The sequence below is a fragment of the Cornus florida genome, unplaced genomic scaffold (genome assembly GCF_030987335.1).
Source record: "Cornus florida cultivar Cherokee Brave unplaced genomic scaffold, ASM3098733v1 CherokeeBrave_3.0.0_Hap2_Chr01, whole genome shotgun sequence".
NCBI classification, from domain to species: domain Eukaryota; kingdom Viridiplantae; phylum Streptophyta; class Magnoliopsida; order Cornales; family Cornaceae; genus Cornus; species Cornus florida.
In genome coordinates this window covers 27,224,048-27,243,734 of record NW_026775571.1, presented here as the reverse complement: position 1 = coordinate 27,243,734, position 19,687 = coordinate 27,224,048, and the positions used below count along the sequence as shown (strand labels likewise).

The following is a 19,687-nucleotide window of genomic DNA, read 5'->3' as shown; positions in this document are numbered from 1 at the left end:
CCATTACACCCTACTCCACCCCAGTTGCCAACTCGTCCAGCATTCACTCCATCACCATCTCCACCGCATAGAGGCGCTGAGCAGCCAGCTCAGCCGGCTCCACCCGTTCAGCCAGCTCATCTACAACGCGATAGGCTCGCGCCTAGATATACACACATGACTATCGAGCACGAGTCAGCATTCGACACCGCATTCTTCTCCAGATCGGTGCTGACTCGATCTGCCTATCAGGACATCATTCTGCGGGGCCTTTCAGCTATTCTTGCCCCAGTCACAGAGCCGATCTACCCGCGACTGGTACGGTTGTTCTATTAGAACCTCCGACCGTCGCCGCGCACTACAACCGAGCTCATCACCTCTATCGATGGCCATGAGATCACCATTACAGTGGATACTCTGGCCCGTTCGACTCGCTGTCCACATCGGTGCCCACCAGAGCTTCAGGAGACCTATCCCAGGCTCCACAGGCCTTCTTACACCGATATGGCCGTTTTTCTCACAGGTCACCATGCCGGTGGCGAAACCTTCGCCACCCGGACATTCTTGCCAGATGACCTGTGGTTTACAGATTTGGTGCTCTACCGAAACATATACATGGCAGGACACAAGATTTAGAGGTGGGGCGACTATCTAGCAGCCTTGTACGCCTTCTATACCGACCACTGGGTGTCTATTCCTACGCTTATCTGGAGCGTGATGAGGAAGCTCTACGATGAGTACGTCAGCAAGGAGGCACCCGGAAGGGCCAAGTCTCTTCCATTCAGCCACCTCATCACCTAGATTCTCATTAACCAGCGTTGTCCCATCCACCCGCAGGAGGACTCCGAGAGAGGTTCCTGTCACTTCCTCAAGAAAGACTGGGATAAGAGCTACAGAGCTATTATCACTTGCCTGCAGATCCATGCCGTACTGGCGGCTGTAGAACTGGAGTTAGAGGAGGAGACAACAGCACAGGCAGCCCCGGCACCAGCAGAGCCAGCAACAGCAACTCCCGCAGCGGACGATGCACCAGTCGATCCAGCTGCCAAGCATGATGACATTGACATAGACATTGACTTGGAGCACTCAGCGGATGATGCAGTTCAGCATTCTCCAGCCGAGTCACCTATCCACGAGTAGGAGCAGACTCAGGAGCTGTCTTCTGACTCATCCATACCAGACTTGACCCCCGGTTTCGAAATGCGTCTGCAGACGCTCGAGGACGCTGTTATTGCCATCAGAGCTGACCTCACGGCCCACAGAGCGGAGTTCGCTACCTTCCGCACGGATGTTGCGACCATGTTCAGAGATTTATCCAGAGACATCCGCGGCGCCAGACCTGCCCGTCCTACCTTATCTTCCTGAGCTCCTAGTCTTTTCTATCTTCTGATCCCTCTCTCCTTTTGATACTTTATTATTGTCATTGTATTATTTTTACAGCCGGTCTGTCAGCTTTGATATTTTTGTTGTACCTGCACTTTCTCTATTTTATATATCTATTTTTGCTATGGATGTCATATGATTGTATTCTCATATCTGTATGTTTGACTCCATCAGGTGCATTACAGTGACTTCAGTGAGAGAATGCTACCCAATTTCCAGGACCATCCTTATACCTCTCTCATTTCGTTATCTGTTTATCCCATTTACACTTGCATGTTCACTATGCACTGATTATCCCATTTTGTTATTTGATAAGTTTATCCAAGTGCCAATTTTCAGGACCACAGTTCATTCTAAGTTTGGGGGGGGGGGGGGGGGGGCCATGCCACCCACTTCGGATACTTCAGTCCCGATCATTCTTGCTCAGTTGCACTGGTATACTCTTTCCTTTGTTCTCTTTGCACATTGAGGACATTGTGCAATTTAAGTTTGGGGGGAATGGTGCTTTACAGTGATAGTTTTAAATTCAAACTTTTAGCATGACTCATGTATTTGAGGGATATTTCTATGACTGGTCCATTTCTAGCTATGATTTTGATCTTCTGAGGACTATATTGCTTAAAATTTAAAAATTACTTGACTTGAGAGTCCAATACTCCTTATATGCCTTATAAATGCCATTTAGGAGTAAATTTTTCGAAAGATTGATATCTTGTTTGCACTTGTGGTTCACATCATCCTGATTTTGTGATTGTTTTGAGATTCACTCTAGTCTTCTACACTAGCACCGGCACACACTAGCATTCATTTGTGGGGTACATGCTTTATTAATTATTGAATTGGTTATATCTCAATTGAGCTAGTAGTGCATTGAAAGCTTTCATTCTTGATAAAGGTGGATAACAACCCCTTTTCACTAAGTAGCCGGGATTCTAGCCTCATCAAGCACTGAACTTCTCGCGCCGAAAGGTGGAGGGCCCAAACTCTAGGTTAATAATTGAACTTGTTTAAAAAATAAAAAAAAAAGAAGTTGCAAAAGCAATAAAGGTGAGAAGTAGGAAATGATTAAATGGAGGTTGTCTTGATTTGTAACCTAGTTGATTTGAGCTTGTAAGTCCGTAGGGGTGTTTGAACACCTAGTGCCCTAAAGCCGTCTGGTTTGGGAGTTATTGACCTAACGCTCGACCTCATGAATCGCGAGAAAGCTTAAGAGATCAACACATTGCACTATACTTCCATCTTTGATCCTCTAAAAAAAAAAATGAGTGAAAAGAATAAGCGCACCTAGAACAATAAAGTTTTAATAAAAGATCCACTTTTTGTCTTGATGATCGGTATTAGATTTGTGTGCTAGTTTGAGGGTAAAGATGTGATTAATTCTTTAGTTGGCTAAGATAGCAACACATTGATGCCGGTCCACTCAAAAGAATTCTAGAGTTGTTTTGATTTGCATGATCATTTTCTTGATGTGTGGAGGACCATACTTGCTTGCTTGATGTTAAAATTTTGAGAGATTGCTTGGAAAGGGTTGAAAAATTGCATACTTAAGGTAGTTTTCTCCCAATGCTTGTTTGCAATATTGGTACCTTTTTTGAAAAAATGAGCTTAATGTTTGTGGGTACCATTTCTGGAAACCCTCACGAGACTTCACTCGTCCACTAGGGGTAACCTAGGGGTTTAAAAGGCTTGTTGCATATGCTAAATGCAATCGTGCTCCCTACGAAAGTAGTGTTATCCACTTATTGTTTTCTAGTTTATAGTTGTATAGTTGTTCATTTCATTCCTTTACTTTCTAGTTCATTGCTAGGGACTAACAATATTTAAGTTTGGGGGTGTGATGAGCACTGAAAAGTGCGTATTTAAACCCCTTAAGCTTAGGCATTCTAGTACCTTTATCTATCTTACTTTACCGTTTTAGATTGATTTCGTATTATTTCCATTTTCAGGCACTTATCCCGAAAATAAGCTAACTCAGCCAAATAAGAGCTTAATTGAAGCAATTCTGAGATTAAACAAAGAAAGGAGCAAAGTGGAGAAAAAAAGAAGCAAAATGAAGCAAAGCAGCAAGTTTGATCGATCCAAGTCCAAGGTTCGATTGATCGAAGATTGATCGATCTCAGCACTTTAAGATAGATCCAAGCCTTGACCCAAAGCACTTAAGTTCAAAAGTTCGATCGATCCAACATCATTCTTTGATCGATCGAACACCTTTTTCCTTATCCAAATGATTGATCCTATCCACGGCTGTACCACCCACCAACCACTTTTGTTCTTTTCCCATAAATATCTCCCATAAATATCTCGGATTTGTCTTTTTCCAAAAAGCTCAGCCAGTTGGATCGATCCAGTCTAAGTTCGATCGATCTCACTTAATTTCGATCGATCTCACTTCCTCCAGTACGAAAAAGTTAAAATTCCATCTCATTGAAAGTTGTCCTTTATCCAATCATTAGGGAATATTGTGTGCACGACCCTAGCTCATTTTGGGTGTCATTTTGACCTACCTATATAAGGATAAGGATTACTTTTTCAAGGGGAGCCAACATTATTTTTTTCATATCATCTCTTGGAGAGGAAGTTTAGAGGAGGAGGAAGCTAGAGACACCATTGGAGATCTCCATCAACAAGGAGCAAACCTCTTCCATGGAGTTAGCCCTTGAGGATTGGAGCATCCTTACCATGAGTGGCTAGACATCCTCTTGGGGCTAGAGTTAGCCCCAAGCACGCTTTCTATATCCCAATCCTGTGTATTATTGAGGGATTAGTGTTGTAATTAATGTTTTGACACCTTAATATATATAGATCTTGTTTAATCAATGATTTGTGTGGTTTAATGCTTCCAATTGATCATTTCATTCTATTCATATGTCTATGTATGCTAGAATTGATGTTCATGTTCATGTCTCTAGATTTTGTGTTATTGATGCATATCCATGTGCATTGATGCCATAGATTTAAGAGATTGTCAAAACATTGTGCTTAAAAGAATGCTTTTGTGATTCTCTTGATGGTTCATGCTTATCTCTTGATGGATTATTCCTCTCCCCTAGTTTATTTTCATGCTAGTAGTGTAGATGTAGTGTAGTTGTAGTGTAGTGTTAAATGGGAGGACAATCTATGCTTGTTGTTTGATGATCCAAGCTTTTGAATGCAATTAGCATATGTCTCTAATCTTGTATTGTATTTGGATTGTGAGCCTAATGAAAGGATTAATGACTTGTTTTGATTTATTGTGCCTTTCACATGTTGTTTAGACAATATATACTTCATTGCTTAGATATATTGTGCTTTTCACATGATTTTTAGACAATACATGCTTAACTAGTCATCCTTGCTTGTTAAATCAACCAAATACACACACACCAATATTGCAACACCCTAATTGCCTTCATTAATCACTTGTCAATAATATAGAAATGCATTGCTTGGTGGTGATCTCTAAACCCCAAGACTCTTCTCTCTCCTACTTACTCTTAATTACACTCTTTTGCTATTTCTTAGTTTAATTTAGTTGCTTTTTAATCAACCAACCAACCAATTGTTTGATTACTCGACCTACTAGCCCTAATTGCGATTCCACAATCAACTCCGACATTGCTCAATCCCCATAATCCCTTGGGACGATCCCTACTCACCCTTACTACGTTAGTAGTAGTGTTGGTAGTGGTTTTTATAAATTTAAACTTGACCCAAAAGGCTTTTCTTGAACCGCACATTTACTACATCAATTTTGGCGTGTGAGAAACGGCCATAGCATCACACCATCATGTGCTTTAATTATTTATACCGGCACTGACTTCCTTTTTGCAAGTTTTCCTTTTATTTTGCAGGCCATGGCTAGGGTAAAGACTGTTGCTCGTGGACACTATCACCGTAGGGCCAGGCGGAGATTGGACGACTAGGCAGGTCTATTTCACGCCTAGGACCCCATTCAGGAGTCCGTGCCAGAGCCCTCTCTTATTCAGGAGGAGCCGCCCACTCCACCTCAATCTCCATCTGACAGTCGACTATAGTCTTCAACCGAGGAATCCTCTTCACAGCCTGACGTTGAGGCTAAGCATATACCATCTCCATCACCACCACCAGCTCAGCCAGCCCAGCACTTAGACCGGCCATTGCCGAGATACTCACGCCTTCGGGTGGCGCACGAGTCTGTCTTTGACATAGACTACTTATCTCGGTCTGTTCTTACTAGAGCAGCATATGACGATATAGACCGGAGGGGTATCTCAACTATATTAGCCCCTATTACATACCCAGTATACCCGAGGTTGGTCCAGATGTTCTTCCAGAACCTCCAACCTGCCCCGAGTAACCTGGCGGAGCTGCGAACTACCATTGACGACCACCCTATCAGTATCACGGTGGACACTCTTTCCAGATCTTGCCGTTGTCCACACGTCTGCCCTCCCGATCTCTAGGATACCTATCCTACTCTATGGAGGCCCTCCTATGCAGTCATAGCCGTTGCACTCACAGGTCATTATACCGGTGGCGAGACTTTCGCCACCCGGACTTATCTACCAGACGACCTGTGGTTCTTCGATTTGGTGCTATACCGAAATGTTTTCATGGCCGACCATATGATACAGAGGCGCGACGACTTTCTGACAACTTTATATGCCTTCTATACAGGGCACTGGATATCCATTCTTGCGCTCACTTAGAGCGTTATGATGAAGCTGTATGTTGACCATATCAACAAGGCCAAGCCCAAAAGGGCTAAGTATCTCCCATTCGGCCATCTCATCACACAGATTCTGAGAGACCAGCATTATTCCTTCCAGCCACGGGAGCATACTGAGTCTGGAGCTTGCTCATTCAAGAAGAAGGATTGGGATAAGAGCTACCAGGCTCTTATCAAGAGCCTACAGGATGACGTTGTAGAGGAAGCTGAGGAGATAGAAAGAGAGGAGATGGAGCAGGCAACGGCAGCAGCAGCAGAGCAGGCGGCGGACGATATACCAGTCGATCCGGCTGTCATGCACATAGATATTGACTTAGAGTAGCCCGCAGAGGACCAGGAGCATCACTCTTCGGCTGGGTCGCCCATTCAGGATGAGGAGCAAGCTCAGGATCATCAGTCTCCAGCTCCAGCGGTACCTGAGGCTCTAGCACAGACACCCAATTTGGAGAGTGCATCCAGGCTTTGGAGGATGTCGTAGTCTCTATCCGAGCAGACACTGTCTCTATCCGAGCTGACATTACTTCACTCCGTATGGATATTATAGTTGCATTACATGATCTATCCGGAGACATCTGCGGAGCACGCCCTGCCCGTCTTACCTCCTCTTCATGATTTCCATATCTTCTTATTCCTCTTATATATCTGGGATATCTGCATATTTTGATATTGTTATATTATTTTTACGGCCAGTCTATTGGCCTTGATATCTCACTGGATGTACTATACTTTATTCTATTTTTCTATTTTATCCATGATCTTTTGGATGTCATATTCTTCTATTGATATATCTGTCTGTAACTGATTCCATTTGTTGCATCCCAGTGACTTCAGTGAGAGAGAGTACTGCCCAAAATTTTTAGGACCACCTTATACCTCTCTCTATTTTTAGTTGCTATCCCATTTACATTTCCATGTCCACTGTGTATTGTTATTATCCCTTTTTGTTATCTGATGAGTTTTATCCAAGTGCCAAATTTTGAGGACCACAGTTAATCCCAAGTTTGGGGGGCTATGCCACCTACTTTGGATACTTCTGTCCCAGCTATTCTTTACTATAGCTGCACTGGTATACTCTTACCTTTGTTCTCTTTGCACATTGAGGACATTGTGCTATTTAAGTTTGGGGGGGGGGGGGTAATGGTGTTAATTGCAGTATTTGCTCTCAATTCAAAAAATTTAGCATGACTTGTGTATTTGAGGAATTTTCTATGATTGGTCCATAACTAGCTATGATTTTGATCTTTTGAGGACAATAGTGCTTAAAATTTAAAAATTGCTTGACTTGAGAGTCCAATACTCCTTGTATGCCTTGTTGATGCCATTTAGGAGTAAATTTTTGAAAAATTGATATCATGCTTGCACTTATGGTCCACACCATCCTGATCTTATGATTGTTTTGAGATTCACTCTAGTATTCTACACTAGCACAAGTGCATACTAGCATTCATTTGTTGGGTACATGCTTTGTTGATTATTGAATTTGTTGAAAACTTTCATTCTTGATAAAGGTAGATAACAACCCCTTTTTACTAAGTAACCAGGATTCTAGCCTCATCAAGTACTGAACTTCTCACGTCGAAAGGTGGAGGGCCCAAACTCTAGGTTTATAAATGAACTTATAAAAAAAAAAAAAAAAAAATGCAAAGGCAATAAAAAGTGAGGACTTCTCCAAAAAGGTGAGAAGTGGGAAATGATTAGATGGAGGTTGTTTTGATTTGTAGTCTAGTTGATTTGAGCTTGTAAGTCCTTAGGGGTGTTTGAACACCTAATGTCCTAAACCGTCTGGTTTGGGAGTCATTGACCTAACGCTCGACCTCATGAATTACTAGAAAGCTTAATAGATCAACACATTGCACCATGCTTCCATTTTTAATCCTAAAAAAAAAGTTAAAATAAAAAAAATGAAAAAAAAAAAAAATCGAGTGAAAAGAATAAGCGTACCTAGAATAATAAAGTTTTAATAAAAGTTCCACTCTTTATCTTGGTGATCGAGACTAGATTTGTGTGCTAGTTTGAGGGTAAGGATGTGATCATTTCTTTAGTTGGCTAAGATAGCAACATACTTGATGCCGGTCTACTTAAAAAGGATTCTAGAGTTGTTTTGATTTGCATGATCATTTTCTTGATGTGTGGAGGACCATACTTTCTTGCTTGATGTTAAAATTTTGGGAGATTGCTTGGAAAGGGTTGAAAAATTGCATACTTGAGGTAGTTTACTCCCAATGCTTGTTTGCAATATTGGTGCCTCTTTTGAAGGAATGAGCTTAATGTTTGTGGTTATCATTTTTGGAAACCCTCACGAGACTTCACTCGTCCACTAAGGATAACCTAGGGGTTTAAAAGGCTTGTTGCATATGCTAAATATAATCGTGTTCCCTACGAAAGTGGTATTATCCATTTATTACTTTCTAGTTCATAGTTGTATAGTTGTTCATTTCATTCCTTTACTTTCTAGTTCATTGCTAGGGACTAGCAATATTTAAGTTTGGAGGTGTGATGAGCGCTGAAAAGTGCGCATTTAAACCCCTTAAGCTTAGGTGTTCTGGAACCTTTATCTATTTTATTTTCCCGCTTTAGATTGATTTTGTATTATTTTCATTTTCAGGTACTTATTCCCAAAATAAGCTAACTCAGCTAAATAAGAGCATAATTGAAGCAATCTTGAGATGAATCAAAGAAGGAAGCAAATGGTGGAAATCAGCAAGTTCGATCGATCTCAGAAAATATTCGATCAATCGAAAGTTCATCGATCTCAGCATTCCAAGATGGATCCAATCTCTCTTGTCCCTATCCAAAGATCCCACAAAGTTCGATCGATCCAACTTTATTCTTATCGATCGGAAAGATTCCATCTTATCCACTTGTACCATCCTACCTACCACATTTGTCTCTTTTCCAAAAATATCTTCAAAATATCTCAGATTTATTTTTATCCAAAAAGGTGCCGCCATAGAGGATCGATCCAGCTTAAATTCGATAAATCTCAGCCATGTTCGATTAATCTCATCACAAGTTCGATCGATCGAACTTCCCAAAGCTCGAGAAAATCTAATTTTCAGCTCATTAAAAGTTGTCTCATATCCAATCATTGGAAGGAATATTGGTGTACGAGCCCAGCTCATTTGGGGTGATATTTAACCTACCTATATAAGGAATATGAGCCACTTTTTGAGCATATATACTTGAGAGTAAATAGCGACACAATTTCTATATTCTTAGGGAGGAAGAAAAGAAAGAAGGAGGCTAGAGACACAAGCTTGGAGTTCTTTCACCGACCAAGAAGAGGAGCAATCTCTACCATGGAGTTAGCCCTTGAGGGTTGGAGGACACCATCCATAAGTGGCTAGACATCCTCTTGGGGCTAGAGTTAGCCCTAAGCATGTTTTTTACATCTTGATTTATGTATTTTTGAGGGGATTTGTGTTGTGATACATGTTTTGACACTTTTATATATATAGATCATGTTTATTCAATGGTTTGTGTGATTTAATGCTTCCAATTGATCATTTCATTCTATCCATATGTTTATGTATGTTAGAATAGATATTCATGTGTTTGTCTCTATTTCTTGTGTTATTGATGTATGTCTATGTGTATTAATGCTATAGATCTAGAGATTGTTAAGACATAGTACTTAATGGAATGCTCTTATGGTTTATTTGATGGTTCATACTCATTTCTTGATAGATTGTGCCTCTCCCTTAGTTTACTTAGTTTAATTTTATGTCATTAGCTTAATTGTAGTGTAGTTGTAGTTTAGGTGTTAAATGGGAGGACAATCTATGCTTGTTGTTTAATGTTCCATACTTATGAAAGCAAGTAGCACATATCTCTAACCTTGTGATGTGTTTGGATTGTGAGCTTAAAGAAATGATTAATGGCTTAGTTTGATATATTGTGCTATATACCATGTTGCTTAGATAGTATATGTTTAATTTGTCATCTATGCTTGTTGAAACAACCACACACACACACTATGTTGTAATACATGCTTTCCCCCTCATTCATCATTCATTAAGGGTGTAGAAAAGCTATGCTTAGTGGTGATCTCTAAACCCCAAGATCTCTCTCTTATTTTCTTTCCATTATATTTAATTGCCTACTTTAGTTTAAATTGTATCTTAGTGTAATTCAACCACCAACCAATCTTTTGATCACTCGACTTACTAACCCTAATCTCGATTCCACAACCTAGTACGACCCACCAATCCCTTTGGACGATCCATACTTGCCCTAACTATATTTTTAGTGAAAGGTAGTAGTGGCAATTTCAAAATGTAAAACTTGGCCACATTCATCATAGCTCTACACCATTATCTATTGGTGCACAAACTTTGGGTTTGGGATGGCACAACACCATCTGCAACAAAGAAAAATAATAATGTATTATGCTTAAACTCAAATAGTGGTTCTCATTATTATACTTTTTGATTTTATGGAATATTACATGGGAATGGACTAAGAACCAAAAAATTGTCCTTATCAATATCAATTTGGGGTGTTTGGATCATCTGCTGTAGTGGTGATGTAATTTTTCAAACACATTTATTTTGTTTTTCAATACGTTCAGATCATCTGCTATAGTGGTGCTGTAATTTGTTAAACACATAATTATGTTTTTCAACAAATTTACTTTTACTTTTTGACACATTTATTCCATGTCAACACATTAATTCTATTTTTTAACATATTAAATATGGCTGAAATAGGTAGATTTAACGTGTTGGGAACACGTTTAATTGTGTTAAAAAACCCTACAGCACGGTGCTTTACACAACAGAGGAACTGAACTCCAATTAAGGATATTAGGGATAATGCCTTATCTAGGCCAAAGCTGTAATGACCCGGTCATTTGCTTCTCTTTCCTTTTTCTTGAAATTTTACGAATGAATTTTTTTCGTTTAATTTTCTTTTCTGAGCTCTGTTTCATGTCACTTAGTGTCATCTCGAGTGCTCAGAATTGGTTTCTGAGACTCTTTCATGTGAATTGACAACTTCCTTTGAGGATCGAGCCATTTCTACATTTTCACTTTTTGGACACTATGCGTCTTTCGTCATTTTCCCTATTTCGTCTTTTTCCCTATTCTGTCTTTTCCCCATATGTCACATTGTTGGCACAACCTCACTTCTCATGCTCAGAGTTGGTTTTTGACTTCACATGCCTTCATCTTGAATGGTTTCCTCGAAATACGTATCTTTACTTTTGCAAGAAAGTACTCTGGTTGCTCCCGGTGTCCATAGGGGCATGGATGCAAAGTTCTTTGAAATTATTTTCTTTTCTTAGGGTACTTTTCATAAATATCTTTTGAAGATATTTTATTTCAGGGGTTTTTAAGAAAATATTTTAGGAAGATATTTTCATTCTGGGCCATAAGTGCAGTTTTCACTTTTTGGAGGGGCCATTGTGCAATTAATGAAAGTTATTGCAAAATGTCTTGTTTTGAGTCTGGATTCTCGTACGGAATTCATTTTCACATTTTGTCGAGTTGTATACTCTTGGAATTTCCTCCTGGTCGATGTTTTCCAGTTTTAGGGTTTTTAGCCCTAGTTTTCGCCAAATTTGTTTTGGGCATAACTTTTTGGTCGGGACTCGGTTTTTTACGCCGTTTCTTCCGTTGTTCATATTTTATCATTTTGAATCTTTTTCGTTCACAAAGTTTTGCCATTTGAACGCGTTTGCTCAAATTTTACTTTTTCGGACCCAGCGGGGCCTGTTCGAGGCACTTTTTGAGATTTCTATAAAAGGGGGGTGAGATATTTCATTTTTCATCTTCTCCCCTCTTCATGCACTACCTGGAGCTCCCATGGCAGCCCAAGGGGTGCTGCCATCTTCTCTCTCCTCTTTTGGTTCACTTTTCCTTGATGGAAAGTCTTCGGCCTTAACGTTTGTTGTTCCCCTTGCCGTGCTTTACCTTTCCCCCTTATTAGAATTCAGTTTTGACCATTTCTTAAGTTTGGTTTTGAGGTCAAGTTATGATTTTGATGGGGCTTTGATGGGGGTTATGTTCACGGTGTTGTCCCCGACAAAACCTCTCGGTATCGTCGAATTCGGAGCACTTTTATTTTGGTGGGCCTTTGGGATTTTCATCTCAAATTGAAGTAGGGGATGTTCTAGGTTTAAATTCTTGTTATATAGCATGCTTGTGATGCTTATACTACTTGTTTGCATAATTAAATATAAAATCTAGAAATTTTATTATTTATTTTTCTTGTACGGGATCTAATTTTCCTGGTTGCTCATGACTTGGTTTAAATATGTAGCATGATTTTATATTACCCCTTGATATGCTCATTGTCGTGTATTAAAATTGGAACATTTGAATAAGTATTAAAGATCTTATTTAATATTTATCTTAGGTGAAAGATTAATTCACATGACCTTAACTAGCTTGAAATTAATATGTGTTAGCATATTATATTAGGCCTTAGCATGCTCTTCAACATAGTTGAATTTGAAAGTAATTGGAGGTGTTTTGAAAATTAGTAATTATTAATTAATTTGATTAATTAATTTGCCCCAAGCGCACTATTCACTCCATTTGAATTCTGACTTGATATTCTTGATCTACATGCCATATAGCTTCACATATATTTGATTTAGAATATTCAGTGAGGTTTTGAAACCTTTCATTTAATTAATTTCCTTGTTTAAGATTTAATCCTCATGGTGATATACAACTTGGAATTGAATTGTGGCATATTAGAAAATTAAGCCTTGGTGTGGTTGTTCACATATATTAAATTGGGATTAATTGCATGAGAATTGCAACCTTTATTTTATATTTAACTTTAGTGAAAGTTTAATTTACATAGGTGTAACTTGCATGAAATAAGCTTGTAATGTGATATTACATTAGTCCTTGGCATATTCTCTAAGATATGTTAAATTTAGAGCATTTGGTTAAGTTTGAAAATTTAGAGATTTTAATTAAAAGAATTAGTTAAAATCTATTTTGTGGTCCCATTAGCTTAATTAAGGTTTTAACTTGATGTTTGTATTGGCCATGACTTGTTTACTAGTATATATTAATTTGGGACCATTTGAAGTTATTTTAGAATCTTGGGATTTAAATTAGCATGATTTAATTAAAGTTCTACTTTGTTGTTCTAACAACCTAATTGAGTTTTGGAATGGATATAGGTGATGACCATACCATATCCTTTAACATGTATTAAATTGAGGTTATTTGGAATTGAATCGGAATCTAGAGAATTTAATTGTGTTTATCTATTTAAATTCTTTCAATTTGCTCCATGATCTAGTTGTGTTTTAGAAGTGGTTATATTCAAATCATGGACTTAGACTTGTTATATATTCATTTGGTTATGTTTTGAACATTGGATAACATAGTTGCTGTGTTTGTATTCATGAGAATATGTTTTCCTTGTTGAATATATTGTTGTCTTGTGTAATGATTTGCACACTTCGTGTTTAACATCTTTCATGCATAGCATGTAACGAATCGCACACTGAAGATTCGACATTCATCATATCATATTAGTTGTGGATTTAGTGCATGTATTGTATAGGTTTCCAAATTTGGTTGTGCTTAGTAGATAGTTGATTATCTTGCATATTCCTGTTGATATATGCGTTGTTGCACAACTTGTTGATTTTGGAAACTTGGGGATGTCGTTGTTTGACTATGGCTAGGACGTGGTTCTAGTACGGGGGATAGTCCCTCTATATGGTCTAGTGTGCACATAGGGAGGTTACCCATGGGCTAGTAACCCTAAAGTAACTATGTTGTCGGTCTGATCTGGCGTGACGTCCGAGTATCCACTTTGTTTGATTTCGCATTTCATTTTCAAGTTGATAACTAGATGATGTTGTAACTTGTTGTTTCTCATTTGTCGTTCCATTTTAAGTTACAGGATGTTAACTTTGCGAAATTGTGCTTTATGCGTTGTATTGGAATTTCCAATGTTGATTAAATTGCATCGATATTAAAAATCGTGTTTTGACGTTCTAATAAAGCTTAGGATTGATCCTATTGATTCATTTATAACATAGACGTTAGGTGGCATGAACCACTACTGTTATTTTGTGCTTTAGATTCTAAGTTGATGGCTTTGAGAACTTAAACCTTGTTGCATTGTATAACATGCTCTTTTGTTGTTGAATTGCATGGATAATGTGATTCTTGTTAACTTGTATTCAAATATGCTTTTGTCATGTTGTATGGATTACTCTAGACCTAGTTCAATTGTATTGAAAATGCAATTCATGTTAATCTATGCTCAAGCATTCTTCTTGTCGTGTTCTTTGGATTATCCCAACTATGATTCGTTTCATACACGTATGTATATCATGATTCTTGTTGCTTAGACTCTAAGGTAGCTTAGGATGCTCCCCGAGTCTCACTTGGACATAGACGTTAGGTGGCATGAGCCCCTTTAACATGTTTCACCTTAAGGTGATAAATTTGTAAAATGCTAGGTCGATGCATGTTCATCTCCTACGAGTAGCTTTATGTTACTCACCCCTACAATACTGGGGCATATTTCAGGTACGAAGACTTGGTTCGTGAAGCCTAGCATTCCTTGGATGTCGTGCAGCTTTCAAGTTTCCATTTCATGCAAATGTTAGCATGAAATGTCATTTCGTAGACTTATATGTCAAAATATGTATATTTGATTCCATGTATGTAATGTGCACATAAGTGCACTCCTTTCAATGTATTTGACATGTATGAGATGAGGCCGGAGGCCAATGACATGTGTATTGTATTCTATACAACTTTTTAACTTCATGAAATATTATGAAAACCTTGAAAAATCGCAAGTCATTGCTTCACCATGGTTGCATCGAGTGTGGGAATTCCATTTTCATTCTTTCATAGGGTCTTATTAATCTTGTATGAAGTGTGACCAAGGGCCAAATGGTCATTTGACTCTATTTTACATTTTTGGATTCCATGTTTTCCATTCCAAGTCCATTTTTGCCTTTTTACCCGTTGGGGGGTCGAATTTTGTATCGGCTATACTTTTAAGCCATGGACCATTGTAGCGCGTCTAAATAGGTAATTTACGTTTGCGTGCATGGTCGTTTCCGGGCAAAACCTTATCGTTTGTGTTTTGAGCCTCTTGTGAATTAATTTTGCATTTTTTTTGCATATTCTGATCTAGGGGCATTATGGACCTTTCACATCAGTTTTATTTTCTTCTTTTGACATGGTTGAATGGAAAACATGATTTTAGGGGGGGTTTCTTCTTCGTGTTTTTCCAGAAAATGTCGTCTTGGTACCGGAAATCCCTTGTGAATTTTCAGCTTCCAATTTTCATTTAGCAGCTTTATGACCCTCTTGTTCAGTTCTGATCTAGGGGCATTTTCGGGATTTCACAGTGAGTTTTTTTCGATTCCGTCCGCGATGTCGGGTAGAAAACTCGATTTTAGGGGGGGTTTCTTCTTCGTATTTTTCCAGAAATACTCGTCTTGACCTCCGTTTCATGCCTCAGTTCTGCGCAGATCAAAAAAAAAAATGTAGCAGCAGCCAAGGGCTGCCACCAGCCATGTTTTTGGGCACCGGCATGCACGCCGGTGGGCTCGCGCATGGGCGCCGTGTGCGCCATGGCCCCTCGTCGGGTCGCCGTGACGTCAACTCTTCTTTTGGGCTTTTCTCCTTCGTCCGGACTCTGATTCAAGTGAATTTTTTTTTGAACTTGACTAATTTTTCGCTGTCTTTCCAACGGTGTGCTCAGTTGCACTCGGTTCTTCTTGAATAATTACCTGTTTACCCTTTTTTCCTTAAGTACTCGTTTTTCTTCATCATGTCGTTTCTCCTTCGTCTGGACTCCGAATCATGCGATTCTTGAGTCCATCTTGATTAGTTTTTCGTTGTCCTTCTAGCGATGTACTCAGTGGCACTCGAATCTACAGTTTTCATAAATGACTATTTTGCCCCTAGGGGCTTATTTGTCATATTTTCGATCTTTTGCTTCTGCATCAATTCTTGTTGAGTTTCACGACCTTATAGAAGGTCACTTTGACTTCTTAGAGTCTTCTTTTCTGTTTTCGCTTCCGCATTCGGATCCATTATTGGATCATCCTTACAGTTCATCACAGGACACGCTGGCCTAAAAACCAGGGTCGTCACAAAAGCCTATCCACATTCTCATTTCAAGTAATCAGCCACCATTGTTCTGCTTAGTAAGTTGAGAGTATTCTTAACTCCCTCCCCCCTCTCTCACACACACAAAGACTGCATAACATAACTGAAGGTAGGTTTGACAAACTACATAAAAAGAAATCTAATAATAAAAAAAAATACTATTTTGATGGACTTTTTTTTTTCCCTTTTCTTTAGGCAAGTAATAAAAATAATAAGAATACAACAAAATTAGCCAGAAAACAATACTGAATTTTGCAATTTTTTCAAGCAAAGAATGGTGATGGAATATATATATTCCTAATATTAAAATCATCATGGTTCAGCTATCACTACACTCATGAAATAAAAGTTTGGAAGCTAATAACTTATAGGTCCAAAGCTCTGTAGTTATTCACTCCTCCAATGAAGCCACTCTTTTCATATTTGGTAGCATAATAATCAACATCTTCTTCTGACAACCAAGAGGGCAAGACAATTGCAGCATCAAATTGTTGGGTTTGTGGCTCAAAATTCATGTGCAGAAAATTAGTTTCCTTTTTCGTTTTAGAAGGTTAAAATTATTGAAGGAAATTGTGATCCATTAAGTTTCTATTTTAGAGTTGATATTGATATGGTAACTCCTTGTAGGTAAGTTGATCATTTTCCAACATGGAATTGGATTTGAGGAAAACTTATCCAACAAGGAATTGGATTTGAAGACTTTATAAATAGAGATGGGTTTGAGAGGTTTAGAGAGAAAAGATGTAAAGGGTTTAAGGGTGAGTGTTGTGAGGAGAGGTGAAAGTATATGTAATTCCCGAGTGTATACATGTAGCCTCAAAAGAGATGATGAGTGAGTGGGGTTTTGACATGTGGTTGTATATTCTCTTCTTTGATTCATAATAATGAAATCTCTCTCTCCTATAGACGTAACCTTAGAGTTAGGTGAACCATGTAAAATATTATGTTGTGCGTTAATGTGTATGATTGTTATCTTCATATATACGCGTGTTGATGTGATGTGATAATGCTTTCACTGTGCGTAATGAATGAAGGATTTAACTTTCAACTACAGCCGACCGTTGAATGTGTTTGAGGGAATTAATTATCCCCAACAAATGGTATCAGAGCCGATGGTGGGTCAGAGCCTGTGAATAGTTCCTGAAGATCAGTGTAGAAAATTGGTGTGAAGTTTGTCAGAGCAGGGGATGATCGTGAGGTGCTATGGAGATTCAATTAGAGTTGATGATGACAAGAAGGTATGAAGAAGGTGATGGTGTGAAGCCCATGATGAACAAGTCTTGGGGACAAGCTAAGAGTGAGTGCTAGTTCTCAAGATAGGGCAAGGGGTGTGAAGAATGAAGGGGTTTGCTCTAAGCCCGATAAATAGCAAAGAGGAATATGAAGAGTGAAGAGGAGATGTTTGTTGCCTTAAGCCAGAAAAGCAATTGATGAAGATGAGTTAAAAATTGGTGGATTACCATGTGTGAGCAATTGAACACCAATGGGATGGATAGAGAAATATATATATATATATATATATATATATATATGAAGAATAATGAATTTGAGAAAAGGTAGAGATTATAAAAGTGTTTCTCAAGTTCATTATAGTGCTTTATTTGAGGTGGAGAAATCTTCAGTTAAGGTGGAGCTACGAAGAGTTTAAGCTGGAAGTATGAAGAGATCATTGTTTGAGGTGGAGTTATGGAGAGAAGAATGTGAGATAGAATTTTGAGCCAAGATGGAGATTGTTGGGTTTGTGGCTCAAAATTCATATGCAAAAAATTAGATTTCCTTTTTCGTTTTAGAAGGTTGAAATTATTGAAGGAAATTGTGTTCCATTAAGTTTTTATTTTAGAGTTGATATTGATATGGTAACTTCTTGTAAGTAAGTTGATCCTTGTCCAACATGGAATTGGATTTGAGGAATACTTATCCAACAAGGAATTGGGTTTGAAGATTCTATAAATAGAGATGAGTTTGAGAGGTTTAGAGAGAGAAGAGAGAAAAGATGTAAGGGGTTTAAGGGTGAGTGTTGTGAGGAGAGGTGAAAGTATATGTAATTCTCGAGTATATACATGTAGCCTAAAAAAAGAAGATGAGTGAGTGGGGTTTTGACATGTGGTTGTATATTCTCTTCCTTGATTCATAATAGTGAAATCTCTCTCTCCCATGGACATAACCTTAGAGTTGGGTGAACCATGTAAAATATTGTGTTATGCGTTGATGTGTTTGATTGTTATCTTCATATATACTTGTGTTGATGTGATGTAATAATGCTTTCGTTGTGCGTGATGAAGAATGGATTTAACTTTCAACAACGGCCGACCGTTGAGTAGGTTGGAGGGAATTAATTATCCCCAACACAGATGAACCTCGAAACCCTTAAACTTTAGGTATATAAATCGGGCTGGGATTGTGGTATGTTAGAAAATTCTCCAGAACTCTTTTTGTACCAATCTGGGCAAATTCTGCTTCTATTTCCCCTGGTTCTTGAAACATTATTAAGTAATGAAACAATCTATCTTTTAGATGGGTTGTTAGGTCATTCACATCAAATGACACACCCCAATCATGGTACTGTCCGTAACAGGACTCGAATACTCAACCTTGCCTTTGAAGAGGAGAGATCATAATCATACCATCTCGCTAATGTCCATTGATTTATGTCCTTTACAGTTTTTTTGTTCTTTCTTTTTTGGGAAGGTTATGTCATTCACAGTTTGGTTAATAGATATGTATAGAAATATCATGCAAGTCAACACATAAGAGCAGTTGAATTATACTTTGATTTCATAAATTTATAAAGTCAATGTTCAAACTTGAGCATCAGAATTTAGAATTTGTAGCTCTAAATCCTTCTTTAAGTATCACAAGGATTCTCTAAATCCATTTCAAACTGTCTTGGAATAACATATTTGTGAGTGATGCTATGAAAAGAGCCCTCTCATCACAAATGTTGTGAACCCTCTTGTTTGTTGACCATGGGATTCAAACAGTTTTTGTCGTCTATAAAAATCAAATGGATATTTTGTTAAATTTCTTAATCTAATGGTCAATAAGAAGAGCTAGTAGTGCATTACTCAATTGGTAATAAGTACATCATACATGCAGTTAGTGTTAGGAAACGTGCAAGTTTTTAAAAAACTTTTGAGGGATTTGCAATCATAGATCTTGATTGATCACATAGAGACAAGTTTTATGCAAAAACAAATAAAAGATGATGTATCATTCAATAAATAGATTTAATACTTACATAAAAGATTTGAGTAAACCTTTTAATCCTTCCTCTAAAGTAAATGTTCTTACTTATTGTAGATCCCTTTAGCAAGATCCTTTCTCCTTCTTCTTGATTATGATCTTCCCTTTAGGAATCACCAATATGCCTTGATGAATGACCTTGTAATCAAGCCTTGTGGTAGCCTTCTTTAGAAGAGAAAACAAACCCTAAAATCTAGAGAGAGAAGTGTATTCTTTTTTCTTGTTCTAAAAGTCACCCCTAAAATACACATGAACCCATGTATATATAGGCAAAATAAAAATA

At 38.3% G+C, this 19,687-nt stretch overlaps 1 pseudogene; it reads right to left on the bottom strand.

Annotated features, from left to right (window-relative positions):
- Positions 1-6,342: 6,342 nt before the first annotated feature.
- The window catches only part of LOC132270220 (uncharacterized), a 48,002-nt pseudogene continuing 34,657 nt past the window's right edge, over positions 6,343-19,687 (bottom strand).